At 37.4% G+C, this 24784-nt stretch overlaps 1 long non-coding RNA gene across 1 annotated transcript; it reads right to left on the bottom strand.

Moving 5' to 3' along the window:
* Positions 1-480: 480 nt before the first annotated feature.
* Positions 481-17223, bottom strand: LOC124777008. Its single transcript, XR_007015679.1, has 3 exons — positions 16827-17223; positions 16418-16569; positions 481-1009 (listed from the first exon to the last, which is right to left on the bottom strand). It is a non-coding gene; the product is annotated as an uncharacterized LOC124777008 (long non-coding RNA).
* Between the last annotated feature and the right edge of the window lie 7561 nt (positions 17224-24784).

Raw genomic sequence — 24784 nt, 5'->3', positions numbered from 1 at the left:
GATGCTGACACCATCTTCTGCAAAATATTAAGAGTGGAAACATTACTAACCACACAAACAAGGAACAGACTTCCGTATATCCGCCTCACCACTATATTTCTCTGGTGCGATTGTTTAGGTGCGTTTGGCCGAGAAAACAATGTGTTCACTTCATGTATCACCAGTCATTTACTATGGATTTAATAACAGATGTGGTCTTCTTACAGTGTAATTCAACTGTGAATTATTAAGTGAAACTTCAGAAGGAAAATGCTCACATAAAATAAACTTGGGTATTTTACTGTGGAGGTTGTGTTTCTTCAATCTTATCCTTCCAACAAGAGAGTAATCTTTCTTATTATGAATGTCACCATTATTTTATCACATGGATCTTTTAAAACCAAAAGTGTCATAAGCTTAATGATATTTCCCATAGTGAGTTCCTAATATAACATTGCAAAAACAACAACAATAACCACAAAGGAAACAAAAATACTCTTATTTATTCAGGAAACAACCAACTAATACAACAACACTAGACAAATAAACAGTGTTTATACTTACTATCAACATCTTTAACTTTCAAGAAACTTAACATTGCAAAGTAGTTCCATTGACATAAATGTTACAGACTCAGATCTTCAACAAATACTTTTTTATATAAAAATATTTCTTTTGTTACAGCTGAAATGACTAGGAATTAGTGACAAATATATTCACTTAACTCATAATCCCAAGGATAGAATCAAGACATGCTAAATAGTACCAAATATTTGGACTCACTATAAATACATTGGTATTTGTTGAATTGTGTGGTCCATACCATAATGCATCACAATGACAGAACGTGAACACTTGAATAATAGGTTTTCAAACTGAGTAATATCTGCCTGACACTTTCATGCATACTTTAATTTAGGAAAAAAACCCAGTTCCTGCTGGTTAATAAATGCATGGCCTCTCTTTCTACATAAGACGGTATATTGGAGAACTTCGCTGATATGGTAACTTGGAGAATGCATCTCACCTCCTAGAACAGAGAGGCTTTATTAAAAATGTATCTAAATATTTGAGTGGTGTGTGTTCTACCACTCATGATAGCACTGCTGATGCATACATTTGTATGAAATAGAGAGTGATGTAGGAATTCTTGACTTCCAGCTGCAAAGGACATTTTGGTAATGCAAAGCAAGTTGAAAATTTGTGCCGGACCAGGATGAGGGATATTGCATTGCAGCATGCACCAAGTTGGAAACTGGAGTCTCTCAGGAACACTCTGGATGGCCAAAGCAGTTAAGGCAACTGTTCATAAGAAGCAGTGAATTTGGGCTTCAGTCCTGGCACAGCACAAATTTTTAACTTTTGCCATTACATTAAATGTAGGGTTGGAAGTAATTAATCCCCACCCAACCCTTCACTTTCTTTCCTCATTATCTACTTCATATAAAAATGTTTTTTTACAGAAATCAGGAACAAAAACTTCCAAATCTAAATAACAGAGTTAAATCTGAAACTAATAAAAACAACAGGTAAGATAGATAAATGTTACAATGAATACACAAAGTGAGATGTATACTTTGCACATTTGAATGTTTTAGCAGAGCAATTCAGTAATGGCTACAGGTTAACACTTGCAATTTACTTAAAATTTGAATATTTCTACTGTAACTACTAAAGCGGCAAGGAGGTAATTTCAGAATAATTTTAACACCTCCTTGAAAAGGTTAACATGGTCTCGTTTCCTTACTTTAAAACTTCTGCATTAACACTCCATTAAATTGATGCAGTGGTCATGAGAGAAGTGGAAAACCGGAGACAGGTGTGAGGATAAAATCCTTATCACACAAGCCAGTTAATTTGGGTTTCCCTACTCATCTCAGAGAAATACTAAGAGGATGTCAACAAAGCCACTGTTAAGATCTTTCCATCTTTCTGTTCAACTAAACTAGTGAGATCTTAGCATCAAAAGGACTTACTTGTCTGTTCTTCTAATAGGCAAAAATCTCTAATCGTTTTTCATGTCAACTATCTGAAGAGATTTATGATTACCAACAATTCAAATACATGATTTATCATGGTAACACCACAAAAGGTGTTTATAAACATCCAGCCCATCTCCAATATTTGTAACAAGAAAGAATGACCACACAGAACCTTTACCATCTGTATGATAGATGTAGGTGACTCTCCAATCAATCAAGATAGCTCAGGAGTAACAGTGGCAGATCTACAGAAATACTCCATAGGTGAAAGTGTTAAAATACTAGTGGTGACCTGCCAAAGTATTTGCAATGAAGTGCCAGAATTTGAAGCACTCCTTAGAAGCAATGAAATTCATGTAATACTAGGTGCCAAAAGCTCGTTAAAAACTGAGGTTGATAGTAGCGATATTTCTGAGGAAAATTTAAGCGTACACCAAAAGGATAAGCTAACAGGAAATGGAGATGGTGTATTTCTCACAGTAGAGAAGAAACTCAAACACGCTGAGATAGAAATTGAAGCTGCATGCAAAACTGAGCAACTCAGTACCACTGGTTCACACAAAATTATAACTTGATTCTTCTACTGACCATCAGACTTCCTTCCTGATGCAACCAAAAACTTTAAAGGAAACATCAGTTCATAGTGTAATCATTGCAGGAGACTTTAATCATCCAATAATCAATTGGGATAATTCTAGTTTTGTTAGTGGTAGGAACGACAAGACATACTGTGAAACATCACTAAATGCTTTTTCTGAAAACAACCTAGAACAGACAGTTCAGAATCCTACTCATGATGGAAATATATTAGATCTAATGGTAACAAACAGACCTGGCCTCTTTGAGGATGTCAAGCCAAACTGGTATCAGTGACTATCAGGCAGTTACAGCGACAATGAATATAAAGTAAAAAAGGTAACTAAAAAAAGTAGAAAGATTTACCTGTTCAGCATACTAGACGAAGAAACAGTAATGTCACAACTTAATCTTTTTCAGCTCAGGATTGGAGCGTGTAGGAGAACTATGGCTCAAGTTTATAAGAACAGTTGACCATACCCCACAGAACAGTTCATGATGAGAGGGATCCTTCAGGATATTCTGTAAAGAAACTTCTAAGGAAACAGATTACTGTGTAATAGGTATAAAGCAAAGCATAACACTATGCATCTAAAGATGTTGAATGGAATGTGTTTGGTTGTCAAGAGAGCAATGCGTGAACCCTGCAGTGACTACTGTAGCATAACATAATGAAAGATTTTTCAAAAAACTTTTAGAACTTCTGATCATGTGTGAAGGCTCTTAGTGGCACTAAAATTAAGAGCCAGTCACTCACGGGCAAGACAGGAACTGAAACTGAAAGGAGTAGAGAACAAGCAGAAATGCTTAACTGAGTTCCCAAATGTTGCTTTACAAAGGAAAATCTAAGATTATTGCCCCAATATAATGTTCATACCACTGAAAAGATGAGTGAGATAGGTGTTAGTGTCAATGGCATTGAGAAACGGGGCACAATGGAATCCCTATCAGATTCATGACCCAGTCTGAAGGATGGGTAGCAGAACTAACTCACAAAACTAGCCCCCACTAGCCTAGACATCCATTAGTTGTGGAATCTTAGAATGTATTCTGAGCTCAAACATAATGAGGTATCTCTAGCAAAATGATCTCCTCCATACCAATTAGCATAGATTTAAAAAACATCGATCACTTGAAACACAGCTTACACTTTTCTCACATGACATACTGAAAGCCATGGATCAAGAGTCAGAAAGACGCAATATTTCTCAATTGCTGAAAAGCATTTTACTCAATACCACATCTACAGTTATTACCGAAAGTACAGTCGTATGTAGTATAGGGCCTAAAGCTAAATCTATGACTAGGTTGAAAATTTTTTTGTCAGGATGATGCAACACATTATCTTGAATGGAGAGACATCGACAGATGCAGAATTAACACCAAGAGTACCCGAGTGAAGTATGTTCGGTCCTCTGCTGTTCATGTAATATATTAACAACCCTACAGACAATATTAACAATAACCTCAGACTTTTCTGCACATGATGTAGTTATGTACACTGATGTACAGTCCGAGAGAAGCTGCATAAATATTCAGTTAGATCTTTGTAAGGTTTCAAATTGATGCAAAGGTTGGCAACTAGCTTTAAATTTTCAGAAATATGAAACTGTGCACTTTGCAAAACAGAAAAATGTAGTACATTGTGACTATAAAATCAACAAGTCATAGCTGGAATCGATTAACTCATACAAATACTTGGGTGTAACTCTCTGTGGTGATATTAAATGAAACAATCACATGGCCTCAGTCATGGGTAAAGAAGGTAGACTTTGATAAATGTAAATCAGTCTACAAAAGAGATTGCTTACAAATCATGTGTGTGGCCCGTACTAGAATATTATTGAAGTGTGTACGGGACCCATAAGAAATTGGTTTACCAGGAGATGTTGAATGCATACACAGAAGTGCAGCACGAATGGCCATGGGCTTGTCTGACCCATGTGAGAGTTTCACAGAGATGTTGAAAGAACTGAACTGGCAGACAGTGTAAGTAGGCTTTCTCGGGACAGTTTCCATCTAATCCTCACAAGTTTCAAAAACCGGCTTTAAATGATGACTCCGGGAATATACTGCAACCCCCTACATATCACTCCAATAGGTATTGTGAGGACAAGATCAGATTAATTACAGGATCCACAGAGACTTTTAAACAGTCACTATTCCTATGCACCATACTTGAATGGAATGCAAAAAAGGTATAATAACCATTACAATTGGATACGTAGCCTTTGCCATGTACTTCACAATGTTTTGCAAAGTAAGGCTGTAGATGTACTGCCTTTTCATGGTTTGCATAAGGCATCAGTTTGCTGTCTTCCATCCATCATAGAAGTCTTTGGCTGGCCACATTTTCAAAAAAACCAGATGTAAAATGATTTAATAGATTGTGTCATTTCCAATATCAACCTGTCTCAGACCTTGCAGAATGTATCTCCTATATGGGGAAAGTGTGGTTGTGTTCTTCACTGTTACTGGAAATGAAGTCCCAACCACAATTTTTGGCAACAGCAATATAGTGTCTCTTTAAGAGCAATTTCTACTCTATTTCCACTGTTTCAGTATATTCATCCTTGTTGATCTGCCAGAAACATTCCTGATGGCTTCCCACATATTTGTTGAAATAATGGGACAATTTATCACAGATACAGTTGCCCTGATTATTACTTGCTCTCTAACATTCTCCTTCAAGCTTTTTCTGTAATGACCTGCACGACAGCAAGGATTTCTGTCACTGTCATCTCTGAACCGTTTCCTGGAATTAAATTTAGTACTACACTTCTCATTCCAAAAATGAAAAAATGTGACCTAAACTGACACAAGAAATATGAGACAGATGCTTCAGCAGTTAACACTTGTGTTGAGATTCCGTTAGATTTAGGGCAAAGGAATTAGGGTTTAATTCTCATCAACAGAAGGGCAATCAGAGGTGCACCACAAGCTTAGAGAGGGCACGAATGGGGATGGAAATTGGTTGTGGCCTTTGAAAAGGAACCATCCTGCATTAGCTATGACTGAATCAGGGAAATCTTTGAAAACCTAAGTCTGCATTAGTACCTGAATTCCTAGTCCAGTGACTTAAACAACTTGCCACTATACCCAGTGCAGTTGTAGCAGCTATTCTGATATTGAACCTTTTGCACTGCTCCGCATCAATCTCAGCAACTTCTTTTTCAGAATTACCTGCTGAATGGATTCAGGTGAGAAAGTCTTCAATGGAATGTAATTCAACCAATGGGCAATCTAATAGCTGTATTTAAACAGGTACTGATCATTTTTGTGCACGACACTATCCACATATTCTGAATTGAATCTTGAGTAGAGGAGATGCAAATTTCAATGTTCTCTTCTGATTTATTACACAACTATTAGGTTTATTGCTTCTCAAGATTTTAGCCAGACTGTTTTGGGCATCTGATTTTACCCGACAAATTTTCTTTAGTGATGACAGAGATACTTTTATCCTTGCAGATGTACAAGAAGAGCACTCATTCACTACCTGCTGAAGAGGCATCTGCCCCTCTGTTTCTCTTCGACAGATGTGAGAGGTTGCACAATGTCTTCAACAGTGCATGTGCACTTGACATTAGTTTCAATGAACAGAGTTTGTACTGAAAAGCATCAGTCCTACATAGCCTTTCTCCCATAGAAGTGAATATCAAAGTAAAACCAATTCTCCTCTCAGGATTACAGGCTTTCTTTGCTTCAGAATATTTTCCATCCTCCTGTATTTTCTTATCCTACAAGTTTCATACAGCCTTGGCTGCAGAATATCTCATTAGATGATTAGATTAGATGTGCTTCAGGTTCTATACACCCAAAATGAAGAAAATCTCAAAGATGTAAATCATATAAAAAAAAATAAAACACAACACTTTTCTTTCTTTTTTTTTTTAAAAAAAAAAAAAAAAAGAAAGAAAGGGGTATGCTAATATACTTTACACAGATATCAAGTGACAGTTCTCATGGACATGAAATAAGACAAAAACTTTAAAACCATTTCCATTTAAAAGGTAATAAGAAACATGTCACAAAAACCATGCAAACCTACAATACATTGAGGTGCGTATGATACTTCTTAGGCTATTGTATCCACACATCACAAAGAGCAGATCTGTTTACAACGCTTATTACTCAATTTCTAATAGCAGCTGGCAAGTTGCTGAAAATGTATTTCTACAACAATGAGTTTTCTGAACCAAAGTAAATGACAAAATCTTTTGAAGATTATTCTTATTTCTAGTACTACAAATCCATGAATTAAGCTGTTGGTTTGAAAGAGATATCATTTATAGCAAATTAGCTTAAGGAATAAACATACTGGGAAGCACTTCATTGAATAAGCCTGTGCAGGATGTTCTCGAGTTCACATATGCGCTTTTTGGCTGAAAACTTTACCTGGACTTCATGAGCTACCCCGTAAAATGATACCATATGACATTACAGACTCATAGTAAGTCGAACACACTAGCTTTTTTATTCTTGTATCACCTGTATTGACAAAACGTGTACTGCAAATCAAGACTTGTTTGGGTGCTTCAGCAGTTGTGTGGCACGCTCCTCCCAATCAAATTTATTATCATACCACAATCACAAGAACTGAACAGTCAACTTCTTCTATTCTTCTATGTGTGTCACATTTATATGGGGAGGGGGGAGACCTCTTACAAGTTGAGAACTGCATGTAGTTCTTTTTTCCAAAGCTTGTCAATAAACTTTAACTTTGATATTTCTTTGAATTTTTTCACTTTGAGTACTGAAGGTTTGATCTGTTTTACTTACTACAAAAACTCAACAGCCTACATTGTATAAATTATTTCTATATTTAAGAAACCTTCAGGTCTTAATATTTTTGTTGTAAAATGAAAATGTTTTACAACTAAGATTGTTAAGACCTGAAGTCTGCCAAAACTAGTTGTCTTAAATAAAGAAATATTTTGTGCAATCCAGGCTGTTGGAACACTTTTTATATTTTATTTCATGTGCATTTTTTATATATAACTGCTCTGTTACCAGTCACAATTTTCTTTTATTCATATTCTACAAGATGCGATTCAGGAAATGACTCCCATTGCAGGAGTGTATTTCTTTGTACTATGCCATTTTTATGTAATGTTTTCAATGTGTGATGTTCTGCTTTGTTGACTTTACTGCAATATGCAAAAATTACGCAATTTTTTGATAGTTATTGATTCTTCCAAATTTCACCACTAACTACAAATAAAAATTGGTAAATAACAAAAAATTGTTCATTCTTTTACAGGTCACAGTAAAAAAAACAGACCCTCTCACAACAAAAACATGACAAAAATGATGTAGTACAAACACTTGAAAATGGGAAACATTTTCCAAAAAGCATTGTGTAAAATATGAATAAAAGGAAATTGTGACAATGGCGGGAAAGTCATTTACAAATAAACCCACTGTTCTCACAGTCACATGCTTAAAGAAAAGTTATAATGGACAAAATCAGTTCACTTGCAGTTTTTCTGTATTTTCCTAAGGTATTTGTCCCAGGATAAGTTACTGGGGCAAGTCCACGCCATTTGCTGGGCAAGGCACCCTCTTGTTTTGGATATGAGAAACCAATTCATGGCCAACAGCATAGGGTTCTGTAAAATTTCCTGGAGATAAAGAAGTCCGCCCCCCCCCCCCCCCACCCAACTGGGCTTGGGGTGGGGGCAGAAAATATACAGACACAGTTAAGAAAAACAATCTCAATTTTAAAATAGCCACTTGCAATGTGAGAACACTGCTGCAGTGCAGAAAACTAGAAAATCTTAAACTTGAAATGTAACAACTGGAAGTCAATATGCTCAGCACACCGGACATGAAATGGCCCCAATCAGGATACATCTGGTCTAGATATACTGAGTCATTCCCACTTGAACTGATCAAGACGAACCTGGAGTGGGAGGAGTTGGAGTAATTTTAAGAAAAAACACTGGCTCGTCTGTCATGGGATACGTGCAATACAGCTCTAAGATAATAGTGGTCAAACTTGAAACCAAACCAAAGGACACCATGATAGCACAAGTTTAATGGGGGCTGGGAAGCAAGAGTGGGCGGAGAATCAGAATAGGGGAATGTGGTCAACTACGGACTTTGAAGAGGAAAAAAAGGGAAGCCTGACTAATTGAGTTCTGCTCCAAGCACCAATTAGCCTAGTTGTTGCAATACACTTTTCCAACACCATAAGCAAAGAAGTTACACACTGCAGGACCCAAGAGACTGAAGGAGACACCATGTTAATTGCATTTTAGAAACCAAGTAAAGGACTGCAAGAGTCATCCATCTATAGACATACAGCGACCACAACCTGGTCCTGATAAAAAGTTCATTCAGATTCAAATGTCTGAAGAAAGAACAGTAAAACAAAAATGGGAAATAGAAAAACTGAAGAACTGGCAAGACATTATGACAAGAAACAGACAACCTAGCTAAAAATTTCAAACATGGCAGAGTAAAAGAAAATTAGGAACAAACTGAATTTGGGATATATAAAGGAGTAGGAAAATACGGAAGCGTCCGATCCCGCCCGTCTACTTTGACCCATGACGTCACAAACATGGCGGAAACGGCCATAAACCACGATTCCAATATGGTGCATATAAAGTAGTTACGTACACATTATGAGGACGAAAATACATCGAAAAACAAACACACACACACACTTTCCACAAAAAGCTTAATGACACTAATGGGACAAGTGCGGGAAACAGGGGATTTTGGGTGGGGACAAACTAAATATAAACAAATTTAGACACCCACCCCCATACAAAATCACGCAAAATGACGAAAAAAAACGACATCACAAACTCCCCAAACACAATATCATCTGGAATCGGACACTTCCCTTGACCTATATAGCTCAACAGCAGCTCCCAATCCCATAAATTAGGTCCTAACACTTCCCTTGACCTATATAGCTCAAAAACATCTTCCGATACCAAAACCAACATTCACAGCCACACATTGGGATCAAACACTTCCCTTCACCTGTTATCCTTACAACATCTCCACATACAGCTGTCCGCAGTCCGAGACGGCAGAACTTTACGTAAGCCTCATTTCTTCACAGCATACTGAACACTTCACGACTTCATCCAAAAATCCGAATAGCTGAAGAAATTTTACTAGAGACAATGCATTCTCCGCCATCATAGCCGACAACGGAAAACTGTTGACCCTGCCAGTCATATCCATAGCTACCAAAGACAAAAAAAGCAATTTACCAAAATTCACTCGCAAACAAAACCAAAAGCATCACCTAACACACCACCAGAGAGCATCACCAATCGCATCAAAACGACACCTACAAACACGCCACTCTCACAAACTAAATTCCGCGCCGTCGTGACGCCACACACCACAACAGCCTTACGTCATGGGTCAAAGCCGATGGGTGGGATCGGACGCTTCGGTCGACCCAGCAGTAGAACAGATAGCTGGGAAAACTAAACCCAAAAGCAGGAGGAAATTGATATTATTCAACTCATTGAAAGAAGACTACACAAAAACGCAACTGATGAACTGAATACAGAAGATTTAGGAGTTTAGTCAACAAAGAAGCTAGCAAATGAAATGAAAATTTTCTTGAAGAAAAGTAAAGAGAAGTGGAAGAAAATAAGCGAAATGGCAGAACTGATATAGCCTACAGAGCACCAAATAAATTTAACAAATGCAAAACAACAAACTTTGGTAGAGTAGAAGACAAAGAGCGAAAAATGGTGTTTACTGAAGAGATGGAAAGAACACATTGCAGAACAATATGACTGAAAATGAGGATGCTACAGAAAAAGAGCAAGTAGCAAATATGACAAAGGAGACAACATTCTGGAAGAAAAATTTCAGAAAGCTCTTCAAGATCTACAGAAGAAGAAAGCAATGGGTGCTGATGTCATTACTGCAGAACTAATCAAGAATATTGGTGACATCATCAAAACAATGCTGCTGAAACTGATTAGGTCCATCTATAGCACAGGAGAGATACCAACTGACTTCCACAAATGTATCATGGTTCCTACACTGAAGAAGGTAGCAGCTGTAAAACATGAATGGTACTGATCCTTAAGCCTACTACCACATGTGTCAAAAATTCTTACACAGATAATTCTGACAAGAATTATAGAGAAGATAGGGGATATACTGAGTGAAGATAAGTTTGGATTCAGGAGTGGATTGGGGAAAACAAGAGAAGCAATTCTGGCACTTAAGATTATTATTGAAAAACAAATACAGAAATGTAAACCAACTTATATTGCCTTTGCAGATATGGTACAGGTATTTGATAATTTATCTGCCACGAAATATTCAGAGTGTTGAAGAAAGCAGGTTTAAGATTTGGGGATGACACACAGTTTCTATAAGAACTAAGTGGCTGTAATAAGGAATTTTCATCAGAACAAGAAGCAAAAATCGGAAACGCAATGAGACAAGGACATGCTCATTCTTCTCATATAATAAATGTTTGCATTCAGGAAGCTATAGACAAAGTTTGTGAAGCTGTTGAGGCAGGAATCTATGATACACGAGCTATGTTACGCAGATAATATTGCTGTGATCATGGACATGAAACAAGATCTAGAGAAGGTCCTTAAAACAACAAAAAGGATTTTCTGCAGACGGCATGGTATGAGAATGCATTGTAAATGAAGCCCCATGCGTCTTGACAAAATGTAGGGGAACAATGTGCACCCCCATATTAGGCAAGGTCTTAATGGAGGTGGTTTGCTGTTGCCTTCCTCCACACACAATGGGTATGAATGATGATGATGATGATGAAGATGACATGAAAAACTAAAGTAATGGTATGCAGTGCTGCAGAAGAGTGAATATTTATGACTAAGAATTGGAAGAGAGGAGCTAGAAATGATAGGAGGAATTTACCTATTTGCGAAGCAGGATCACAAGGGATGACAGAAGCCAGAAAGAAATTGTTAGCAAATTACAACAGGCTAAAACTGCATAAATCGAGGAAGTACTTACGAGGAAGAACACCAGCCTGGAAATAAGGAAACAGATTGTGAAAACATTTGTTTGTAGTGTCACACTACAAACTTGGATAATTGGGGGGGGGGGGGGGGGGGGAGGGATTGAAATGTTCATCATGTAACTATATGTACAAATTAATTTGCCATGTGCATGCAAATTGTAGCAAATTATTATTACTAAGTTTCTTTTGCATCAACAAATCAGTATCAATCTTAATGTCTCAATTGCCTTATTATCATTTATTAATAATGCAAATTATTATTACTGTTACTGTGATTGTTATCTAATGTTTTTTGGATGTGTTGCTCCTGATCTGATTTCAGTGAGAGCCTTAAAGCTCCAGTCTGGTCAGGCTAAATACGCAATAAGTTGATGAAATGACAGAACAGGCCATTGGGTCATTCCATATCAAATCACCCAATAAAAAATAAAATTTACACCCACCTCCTTAGATTTTCATGAAATTTGGCTCAAATGGTTCTAATACCATCCTGACACCACCTGCAATTTTTTTGCTGTATCTCTTATAGTTTTTTTAATACATTTTTAAAGTTTTTATGTTTTGCATTTTCCGAACCTTCGGAAATGGTAAATTTAATTTGTATTCAAAACTTTAAAATTGCTTATCTTAAAAACTCTTTTAGGTAACATCATGAATTTTTGCATCAAGTTTATTTATTATACATATTTGAAGATAAAATGATACTATTAAAATATATTAATATTTTCTATGAAAAAATATATATGTTTTTTTCTCTATCTTTTTTTTTTACGGATGTTTTGTTTTATAAGAATTGCAATATCTAGAGTCTCAGACCTGATACAATGCTTAAATTTGTTTTAATTTACTCTTAAACATATAGGCTACTTGATAAAACAAAAATAATGATGGCTTTTTAACATGTTTATTAATTTTAGTAGATTACATTAGAATTATTTACAAAGATAGTGTACTTACGACACCTATGTATAAGCAAACTGATTGCTTGAAACATTGAATTCAGTCCAAAGTACCAGTTACCATCATAATTTGCAGCCACATAGCTATTTATGGATGGTTCAACATGAACCCAATCACAAGAAGAATGGAAAGAAAAGACTAAGAAGGGTTTTACACTATCTGTAGTCCTTCTAATTTCAAGGTTGTTTGTTGGAAGTGGTTTGAAGTTATAAAAACTTCTTGTTCCACGAATGGTTCGGGTTACTGAAAAACGATTTTCTAGTTTTAACCATAGCAAATCAGCTTCTTTTTTGTCAATAAAGTGAAAATGAATGTTTTCAATATTTTTTTCACAAAACTTGTACACATCGATTGCTGTCATTATTTGTTCTTTGTCTGAAAGCTGTAGACTGGCTTTCCTTAAAATTCTTTTAATAGTTCCTCCTAGGCCATCACAAATTGGCAAGTTACACAAAATGAGTCTCTTTGAATGTACGCATTTTTTTGAACACTTGTTGCAAAAAAAGAGTGTTGGGCCTTCAAATTAAAGTCTCTCAAGTGTTCAGTCAAATTTTTAAAACTGTTTCTATTTTTGTACTGCCCAGCACAACCATCTGTAAAGTATTGAACTAAGTCAATGTCAGTATGATGTAATGACAGCCACTTCGTAATTTCTTTTTGTACAAAGTTAACAAAATCAGTGTCATGTTCTTGGTCATCACTAGTAAAACAGTGGTTGGAAACAAAAACATTGTTTTCCTCATTTCTTAGAAAAACTCCAACTGGGTGTAGAGTACAACCACCTCTATTCCAGTGGTAACTTTGGATCCCATTTTGTATAACAAAGGAATAATTTTCACTGAAATCCATCACAATAATTGTTGTTTTGGGTGGTGGGTCTTCTTTCAATCTTTTAAAGGCTGCAGATTGGGATTTTGCTATAAACGAGTGTGGGGTGAGCTTTTCCAATGACCTAACCAATAAAGAAATGTAATCTTCAGCACTGATAGACTGTTTGATCATTTCTGCCCTGTCTGTGTTAACCCACTGACTGATTACAATTTCTTCTTCTAAATCATAATCTTCACTTAGTTTTTCAATTAAGTAGTCAGTGCAGTATTTGCAGGACAGCTGTCGCAATGATGTAGCATGCAGTTTTGGTTTTCTGTGTTGCACACAAGCATCTTAATTAGGTCTTTATAAGATTCTTCAATTTTCACAGCATCCAGTAACAGTTTAACATTCTGGTGGATACTGCAAATGCATACAGTGTGTGTGCCTGCAGCACCAGCAAGGATACACCATTTAGGTCTCAAGAAACAAAATTCTGAAAATCCTACTTCTACCTCGGGATTCTCCCATTTGATAGAATAATAGAGTTCTCTCAAGTTACACAAAATGAGTCTTTTTGCGTGTACACTTTTTTTGAACACTTACTTTGTCTTCTGTTCCAGGTAGCACTCTGGAACTTTCATCCTTTTCATAAAAATCTGTTACAAGTCTTACTGTATTTTCAGAAAGAGTTTTACCTTTTTTTGGACCAGGAGTTTCCAAAATACCCTTTCCAGATTTTAGCTTTCTAGCTTGTCACACCATGTACTCATTTACATTAAATTCTTTCATCACTTTATTTCGACTCCAAGAATCTGGAGCCAAGGTCAGAATCTGGATTTTTCTAGACCTCCCAACAGATGAAATCTTCTCTTTCATAAGAGAAATCATTACATCAAAATCCTTTGCTTTCTCAACCACACTTGTATCTTCTTCGTCATCATCAGAACTTGGTGCATCATATTTTAATGCTTTTGAAACTGCCTTTTTTGCAGTCTTTTCAATACTGCTAATCTTCCTTTTAAAATAAGACCCTTTACTTTGTTCTGACAAGCCATGAAGCTTTATTGGTGTTAAACCTAAATTATCAAGAGCAATGTTTGTTTGTACGAGGGATTCATTTCTGGATTCCAATGATTCTAATTCAACAATGACTTCATCATCTGTTTCACTTTCATTGACTTCAACTCTTAATTTTTCCTCACAAAAGTTACGGCATGTTGAGTAAAGCTTTTGTCCAAGTTTTATGCTAATATTTTTTGTCAGTAATTGTTTAGAAAGATCCAAGCCTACACTTCTCAACGATTTTTTGATGGGCTTTCTGTGTTTTTTTTAGTGGGTTTGTTTGATATTTTTCAAAAACATTTAAAAAGTAGTAGCTGTGGTGTGAACATATATTCTTAAATTCACACAGATTAATTCCAGATCGTAAATGGATCAAATCTTTTTCTTCCTCACTCAATTCAGATACCGGTTGTAACGTTTTTGAAGGTGTGTAGGTTGTTTGGGGAAGGAGACCAGACAGTGAGGTCATCGGTCTCATCGGAGTAGGGAAGGATGGGGAAGGAAGTCGGCCGTGCCCTTTCAGAGGAACCATCCCGGCATTTGCCTGGAGTGATTTAGGGAAATCGCAGAACACCTAAAGCAGGCTGGCCGGACGCGGGATTGAACAGTCGTCCTCCCGAATGCGAGTCCAGTGTCTAACCACTGCGCTACCTCGCTCTGCAGGTTGTTTGGACACAGTCAGATTTTTTAAATAACCCTTTGCTACAGGTTTGAATATCTGACATACTGATTTCACTTTTGGTCTGATTATTTTTATAGGATATTGGAAAAGAATCTCTGTAAACTAAGTAACAGTACTTACTGAAAGTTCAAATAAACTTAATAAAATACTATCCAAGCACTATTTAACACTGTAATAATTTTTTACTTCAAAACACAGGAGTAACAAAACAAAATCCAAGCGTACATCGTTGCTCCAAGAAGACAAAAACTTATTTTCGGTGTCTGAGTCACTTGGTACTTTTTATTTTTAAAATATAATTAATATTATTTTAAAAATTAGATAACTACTAAACAGGTTAAAAAGCCAACATAATTTTTCTTTTATCTAATAGCCAATACAATTAAGAGTATTTTAAAACAAATTTGAGCTTTCTATCAGATCTGATACTCTAGATATTGCAGTTTTTGTAAAACTAAACATCCATTCGCTTAAAGAAACTTATAACTTTTTTTCATTTGGAAGATTTTAATATATCTTTATGGTAATTTTTTTAACATTTAGATATAATACACAAACTTATTCCAAAATTTCATACTGATATCTTCAGTATTCTTTAATATACAAATTTTTTTAGTTGTGAGGACATGTTTAAGTTACGATTTCCAACTGCTGAAACAACGCCAAATCTAAAAACTTTCAAAATTTATAAAAAAACTATAAGAGATAGAGCAAAAAAATTTTACAAGTGCTTTCAGGATGATAAAAGAAGTAATTGTACCAAGTTTCATCAAAATCTGACATGGTTGGTGTCAAGGCCTGGGTGACTTGACATGGAATGACCCCTTTCACCTATTAAGAAAGAGGTATGTGAAGGAAAGTGCTGTCTACTAAGTCACTCATCATTCTGAGATAATTTTCAGCTGCAAATATGGGAACTACTTCGTTCCTATGACAATCAAGAGGTAAAATGTGTAGATGTCTATACAACTGAAGTTTGTTTGATAACCTAGATGTTTATTGCTAGTGAGCAAATTGAGTTTTCAATGAGCAACTCAAGCTTTAATTATGATTTTTTTCATCCCTGCCATTGGGCGAATTAAAACACTGTTCGAATTCTCTGAATAAAGAACATCTTACCTAGAGTGCACAATGGTGGTTACTGAAGCATGTTCATAACAAACAAGTCTTGGGGCAGATATTTACACCTGTCCATTGAACACTCACTGGACACTTACAGGGAATAACTACTAAATGCAATCTCAACAGCACTTGTTCCTACGACGAGAACGAAATGGAGCAGATATTTAATAGTACATAATTTTCGTTTTTTATGCTTTATACACAAATAAAACCTTTAAAATAAATTATCTAAATTGAGGCACAAACCTTAATTGCTACCTCCCAGCTTCATTGTGAACTTCCGTATCAGCTAGAATGCTGAGCCGCTGCTGTAGAGCACTACTTAAGCGATGAAGACTTCGAGCGGACTTGTTGGCAGAGTGTTCAACGTTCTGCATGTACTCAGAAAGTTCCTGGACCTGTATTGAAAAGCGTTTGCTACAAAATGGTATCGTCACATCACTATTTCTTTTTTTCTACCATAATAAACTTTTAATGCAGACGGATCACACAGGCATGAGTACGGAACTCGTCTGCATGACGTGTATTAGCATTACGTTAATAACTTACTACGAGCTATAAAGAGAACACGAGATGTATTTCAAACTGACTGTTATAAGAAATGACATCACATACAGGGAAGCTGTTCCGCATCGTACTGCTAAGGCATACTTACGTACTGCTTGTAAGTTTCTAGTCTGTGGCACTTCTGATGCATGTCATAAAGGTGTTTTAACATGAATATTAATACAGTGAAACCACAAGATACCAGAAAAATGGAAAGGGTGTTGGGTAAACGTCGTCTCAAAAACATTGTGCCGACGATGCCACATTTTTCCTGGGCTATTCCAGTCAACTGTTTGCTTTACTCCTTATTCGCCTACTTTATAAGGAAATAACAGCCGTTTTCTTCGAGACATTGACTCATGACACTTCATCTAACGTCTCAATCTTTCGCCGTCTGTCGACTACTTCACACACGCACATCCTTCGAAACCCTTTGCACAACTAATCAAACCATGGTAAACAATATCTCACAACAACTAGCGGCAAAGAGGTTTAACACCGAATTGAGCTTCCACAGATACTATTAACAAAGGTCGAAGTATGTCCGTGGTCGAGTGGATCGACCAGTGTTTTTTATCATTTCATTTTTGATTTTCAGTCTGTGGGCTATGCAACCAACTCCACGTACAGATGTTCATGTTGTCGAGCCATCTCCAGGGAGACCTGTTCACATTTTACATTTTATCATTGCCCTTCTGTAAACTTCAAGAATTTAAAGTTTCATAGATGCCTACACTGGCCGTCACGTCACGGCACTGTCAAGGTTTCTAGGGAAGAAATTCTGACGGCCGAAGTCATCTGTCCGTTGTTGATCACGTGCTCCCAACTCATTTCCCCTTGGTGACGACAATACGCACAACTCTATATTTCGTTTCGACGGCGTTTTCGTGATTGATATCAGTTGTTCGTTATTTGTTATAACTAGTTTGTTTCGTTTTGTTATTTAATTTTTTTAAATTTATAATAAGCGACGAACGATTCATTGAACCACTGAGGCAGCAGTCTGAGTTGTACGACGTGAACATACTAAATTACTTGCCCCGCACTACATTTATAAAGTGGATTTTTAAACATACTGGTACCTTATTTAATATTTTACAATGAAATAAATTGCAATATGGCTGCAACTTGAAGTGAAAAAAAGTACATGGGTAGAATAAGTTTGGTTAGTAGGTGGAATTTATTTGTATGTTGTCAGGCATTTGATCATAATGAAATGGACTGAAACCTTCTGACACTGCAAGTTATTTGTTTAAATGTCTTTGTACATGCTTATTTATTGTTAAGTTTCTCTCTGGATTGTGTGTGAAACAGTTTTGCTGAGCCCAGCACAAATAAAGCGAAATACAGGATACGAAGGAAACCTATAAATCTTGAAGGGAAAGGTATTGAGGTAGATATGATCGCTGCACAAAAATGTCCACTGGATTACCAACTAGACTTAACCTTAAATAAAGCAGTTTTTCCCAGGATGTAATGTAGCTCATAAAACTTTGTTTCTTCTCGTAATTCTGCATGCAATTTGGCGTAACAAGTGAAAAACTGATGCTTCGACTTTTAAAATATGAAGTGCAGGTTCCTCTTCCTTGAGCTCATTGTATAGTGTGTGGAATTCTCTGTTAGTACCATCCGTACCACGTAATGACATTTTTCCGACCCACATCCTTTTTTGTGTTGTTTTGCACTTACATCTTCCTTCTTTAATGTACAAGCTATCCCTGCAAGCTGCAAACCATTTGGGTTCCATAAATGTCATTTTGAAACAAATTTCGACTACAGGATTCACGTAAATAAGTTACAGCATTGTGTATGTGTACTTAGCACGCAAAAAACAGTTGCAAATCATCTTGGGAAGATCAAAATGCCTGCAAAAAGAACAGTTGAGGACACCCATGCGAGTTGAGACCACCTGACTTGACTTGACATGCAGTGACATGACGGACAGTGTGGATACACCTTCATGTGACAGTGCTGTGACATGATGGTGCTGTGACATGATGGTGACATGATTTCCAGTGTGAAATGACCATCAAACAACATAGGGAACATATTCAAAATAATAGTTTATTTAGCACTCACAATAAAGCGTTTTTGTGCACTACCTGGACAATTTACAAACTTTAAACACTGTAGGTCTCTTCACATTGCTTATCAGTGAAATGAAATGGAAAGCAGCAATGTCATTAAATGGACCTGTGTTCACACTAGATCCAACATCAACACACCGTCACTTCCCTTAGCCCAGTACCGATAATGAAAGTGGAGTTTACAGTGGCAAAGCTTAATAATGGCAATAGCAGAATTTACAACAGTTCATCTTTAGAAAAGTTGTAGTGAATTATACACACTCCTGAGATGTGCAAGAATGGGAAAAATGCCATCCAAACACTTTGAATCATTATCATTTATTTACTTCAGAAAAAATATGTACAAACATACCAAACAATTTTTTGGAAAACTTTTTTTATGAAAAAAAATGAAATGATTGTATGGCATTGTTGGCCAGGAGGCCCCCATTTGGGGAAGTTCGGCCGCCTTGTTGCAAGTCCTTTTTAGTTGACGCCACTTCGGAGACTTGCGAGTCAATGGTGATGAAAATGATGGTGAAGGACACACAACACCCAGTCCCCTGTCGGGAATCGAACCCAGGCCCCCTACATAGTAGCCAGTAACGCTACTGCTATGCTATGGAGGCGGACAACTTTTTTTAATATCCATTGTTAAAGGTTCACACTCCATTGCTGGTGGCAGACATATCCATTCTGCAATATTTACTAACGTCCAAAAGTCAAAATTTTTCTCCTTCAATAGCTCTAATATCCACACTGTTAAAAAGGCTTTTAAATGGAAACTGTTTCATCAATTTATACTTTAATTTAGGTGCAGTGGGAGAATTTACTTTATATAAGGTAATGTAAAATTTAAACGGTTTTTTGCTTTCAGATATAAGGCCTCTATTGTGTAAGAACACGCACAGGAAATGTCATGAACATAGTCCTCACAGAATCTTTGAAATATCACACTAAAAATAAAAACTAAGATAAAACGAAAGTATTAACTCCAATACTAAACACGAGGAACCACAATGAGGGTACTTTACTGGGAACTCTTGATGTTAACAGACACCACCACCATTCCCCCACAAATCCTTTTCAATGATGGTCCATTTCCTTCCCTTTTGTTGAGAGTCAGTCATTTGAAATAAACTGTAGCATCTTTTGATGTCCCTTCCACTGTATTCTGTGACATCCAGTTTGAATCAAACTTGGGAAAAACAGTAAATATAATTAACATTACCAGTGATTCTGTATCATTAACTAAATATTTTATATATAATGACACATGGTAACCACAATGAAAACCAAATCCGAAAGAAACTGTACTGATGCGAAAGGTACACCCTTTAGCTCTCAGTTTATATAGCTCTCCTTCCCAGTACAAAGTCACTACTCAGTAGAACTCCTCAAAGTCTTAAGCACAACACGTGACTTATCTGAAAATACTCCAGTTTACTTAGAAGATTGCATGTATCTTATCTCCAATGGATAGGTTATCTATCTATGATAACAATAGGTATATATATACACAGGGTGATCAAAAAGTCAGTATAAATTTGAAAACTTAATAAACCACAGAATATTGTAGATAGAGAGGTAAAAATTGACACACATGCTTGGAATGACATGGGGTTTCATCAGAACAAAAAAAAAAAAAAAAAAAAACACCCCATATTGCTAGACACATGAAAGACCTCTTGCGTGCATCGTTTGGTGATGATCGTGTGCTCAGCTGCCACTTTCCTCATGCTTGGGCTCCCAGGTCCCCAGACCTCAGTCCGTGCGATTATTGGCTTTGGGGTTACCTGAAGTCGCAAGTGTATCGTGATTGACCGACATCTCTAGGGATGCTGAAAGGCAACATCCGACGCCAATGCCGCACCATAACTCTGGACATGCTTTACAGTGCTGTTAACAACATTATTCCTCGACTACAGCTATTGTTGAAGAATGAAGGACGGACATATTGAGCATTTCCTGCAAAGAACATCATCTTTGCTTTGTCTTACTTTGTTATGCTAATTATTGCTATTCTGATGAGATGAAGCGCCATCTGTAGGACATTTTTTGAACGTTTGTATTTTTTGGTTCTAATAAAACCCCGTGTCATTCCAAGCATGTGTGTCAATTTGTACCTCTCTATCTACATTATTCCATGATTTATTCACTTTTCAAATTTATACTGACTTTTTGATCACCCAGTATTTGACATATACGCTCCTAAAGAAGATTGTACAATCAATATTACACCTCCTCTATCTGATTGTGGAACAGGCACAGAAGCTAATTATATCATCAATTAAGTACAGCAACGAATAATTTTTAAAGAGAATAATGCTCTGGGGACTCATATATTATATTTCATCCATATAAACTAGTTTCTCAGTTACTGAACGTATAACATCCATTTTACTTTCGTCAGATAAAACAGAAACAAGAGTAAACAAATGTAAATACTTGTAACCATTACAACTGCAGTGAAGATACTACTGCATAGTCAGCAATGGGTTCGCTCAGTTATTGTTGTGAAGTGGATTAGTGATGCCATATCAGCCCCCTTTTTTTGAAATTGGGCCCATGGAAAATCGATGAAGTTACACTTGATTTGTATGCCAGTTCTGGGGCAAATGGTTGGTGCAGGTAAGGATTGCTCCTGTTCTGTGATTGTGGGTTTGGCATGCTCTTCTGGTGCTGAAGTTTCAGTGAAAGCATATGCAAAAAATAATTACGATGTTTTCGAGCGACGCACACATCTGTGAAATTATTCCATATGCTTGTACCTTCGTTAACAGCCTGCATATCAAACAACCAGAAGTCTATAATTATGACATCTGCCTGTTGCCCTTCATTCAAAGTTCCCAGTATACCATGCGAGGAAAGGGCAAGCTGAGTTTTGCATCAGCAATGCCTTCCAAAACCATGCTGCTTCGCAAACGTAAATTTCTCAGTCACAAGAGAGTTTTCTGTATTCGAACCAAGAATATGTTCAAGGATTCTGCAGCAAACTGAAGTTAAGGATAGTAATAGAGAAAAGCATTTCTGGTGTGTTTTGTTAGTGTGGGTTGCATACATTCAGGGCAACTTTATGACCCTCTCCCCTTAACTTGTTGTAATGCTAATTGATTTATGACCCCTTGGGTTAGATTTATAACCCCCTGGTAGTAATCCATCCATCTGAGAACCCCCACCTCTCTGGGAAATCACCCAATTTCCCCCTCCCCTCACCAATACAAGCACACTTTTGATGTCAAATTTATTGACTAATTAATTAAATTGATCAGTTAATTACCCCCTCCTGGGAAACCCCAGCACTTATCCATGGCGAAATAGAGATGTTACAACAAGTTTGACAATCACACATGTCTCAGATACAGCATACAATGGCACTTCTTTCTGGTCCCAGAAGAAGAAACACGCATTGCTTGCAAGATCATGCACTGAGGTGAGCTGGTACACCAGCTCGATTCGGAGTGGTGCCGGTCTTTTTTTTGTGTACGTGTGCCACACTGTACCTCATGCACAGGGATGCCGGCAGCCATTTGAGTCCTGAGTGCTGTACGGGGGGCATCAGTCACATTCAAAACTTAATCCACCTGAGGAACAAGTAAAACAATAATGTCGTGTGACGAGGGCCTCCTGTCGGGTAGACCGTTCACCTGGTCCTAGTCTTTCAATTTGACGCCACTTCGGCGAATTGCGCGTCGATGGGGATGAAATAACGACGATTAGGACTACACAACACCCAGTCCCTGAGCGGAGAAAATCTTTGACCCAGCCGGGAATGGAACCTGGGCCCTTAGGATTGACATTCTGTCTCACTGACCACTCAGCTACCGGGAGTGGACTGAGGAACAAGTGATATGGGATGTTCGCTTCCTTTGAAATTTGATACCAGGCTCAGTTCCTCCCTCTCTTTGTCTCAAGCAGTTACTTCCTGTTTGTGTGGATCAACATGTGCAAACACACATAGACCAAGATCTCCTCCCAGCGGGTACCTGGGAAATTCCCAGCCCTTCTGAAAATGCTGAGCTGAGGATGATGTATTGGAAATATTCCCTCACTCTATCAGACTGATTGACTAATTAATCAAATCGATAACCTATATGTGGGACCGTTTCTCCATGCAGCCTGATGTTGAATACCAGGACTGGTATATTTTGGTGGGAATTTAACATCTTGATTGGAAGTAGTGGTGTATAAAATGAGAGTTGGAATTTCAAATTTCGTTGTGAACTTATACCATCATAGTTGAGGAATTCCTAACCAATACAGGTCCGTTAAGCGTTTTTTATGAAGCATTATAGAATCCCTATGTTTGTTCTCTCGGCTGCACCAGAACGAAGAAGGAGGAGGAAAGAGTCTACCATGTTATAGGATAGCAACAATAACAAACACCACTGCAAGACGGAGTCCACTGCAGGGTACTGAGAAGCACTAAACTACGATCCTAATAGTTGTCATTGCTAGATACCTGAGATGGCTGAAAACGTACGCCCGACTCACCTTCCAGATATCCACATGCAGCACTCACATACCCTTGCACACCACCAGGGCCAATGCTCAGAGGCTGGAGAAAACTGCCGCTGTGTCTGTAACTGCAGTTCTGGAGGCATGTGTCTGCCAGAGTGCACCACCCCAGCTGTGGGGGCATCTGGAGGTGACTGGGGTGGTAGGAATTCGGATGTTATCAATACCTCCAGTGCAAAACTTGTCAGTGATCAATACCGAATTGCTCAATTTTCGACTGATAATATCTGCAACACAAGATTGAGAAAACAGCCCAACGTGTACTGAGTATTAGTTCTCTATTCTCCTGCCAAGAGGGCCACATGGTGAGGTCAACTGCATCTCCGTTCCCTGCCTGTCCAGTTCGGCAGGTTCATATTCTAAGCTGGAAATGTCTATTCGTTCCACTCACCAGCCAGCTCCGCCACTCCTCTGGATGACAGGCAGAATCGTCCTCAGAAACCAACCACATATTTATCAGTGTAATTTCAATTAAATGTTGCAATTGCAGCCCCAGTCTTGTGACATTTGACAATGATCAAAGTATCAGAAATACCTCCTCCGGATAGCTGTGGCTCTGGAAATATCAGTTGCCAATGTGAATTGATATTCTTCTTAAGGCTCTGCGTAATTTTCCATGTAATATCTTTGACCCCTCTTACAGCTATCGATGCATTGAAGTTTGCAATGTTCCACATCAAATCTATACCTCCATTATGACAGGACATAATCATTTTCTTTGCGCATCTCAGGAACATAAGCCACAGTAACTTCAGCATATCTTCCATTATCATTTATAGGCGTAAAACGTAAAAAAAATTACAGTGTGTCTACATTCATACCAGCTGCGTATCGTTTCACATGGCCCAGAATCAAAAACCCCCAGTTATCACATAAATGGCGTAATTACAGCTAAAAAAGCTCTGCATCTGTTATTTTCACGATTTCGCCACTTCCACAAAACCTTTTAATATTTTTGGTACCTATAAATCCAGACAAGACAATGATGTCATATATATTCAGATCGCCAAGTTGGAGTTTGTGTTTGTGCGTTTGACTCTTAGGCCATTTTTAAATGCACAACTATCGTAGACATAACACCTGGATCATACAAATTTCTCGACCAAGACATCACTGTGAGTGAAATATACTAGAGTACATATATTTCGGGTTAATTTTCAGGACGCAGGCACACAGGTAGAGAAATGTTTGAATATCGCAAAACTATTCTATATCAAGTGTACACGTATTTTAAATTCCTCTTTCTAAGCACTGTACCTATTAAACACTTCGGAGGAGGAATACTCTGAGAGGGATCTGATACAGCTGGCAAAAATGAGTTTTTACCAAAATAAAACCTGCCAGGTGGCTTGCGGAGTGTGGATGTAGATGTAAATACAAAGATTTTGTTTGTTACTTGTGTGACAACATGACTTAATGATAACAGTTGAAATTAAATGATGCATGTCTGATGTCCAGAGAGTTCCGCGGCCCACAACAGAAG

Source organism: Schistocerca piceifrons, chromosome 2 (assembly GCF_021461385.2).
Source record: "Schistocerca piceifrons isolate TAMUIC-IGC-003096 chromosome 2, iqSchPice1.1, whole genome shotgun sequence".
NCBI lineage: Eukaryota > Metazoa > Arthropoda > Insecta > Orthoptera > Acrididae > Schistocerca > Schistocerca piceifrons.
The sequence above is the reverse complement of the archived record's forward strand: the minus strand, read 5'-3'. Positions and strand labels throughout refer to the sequence as shown.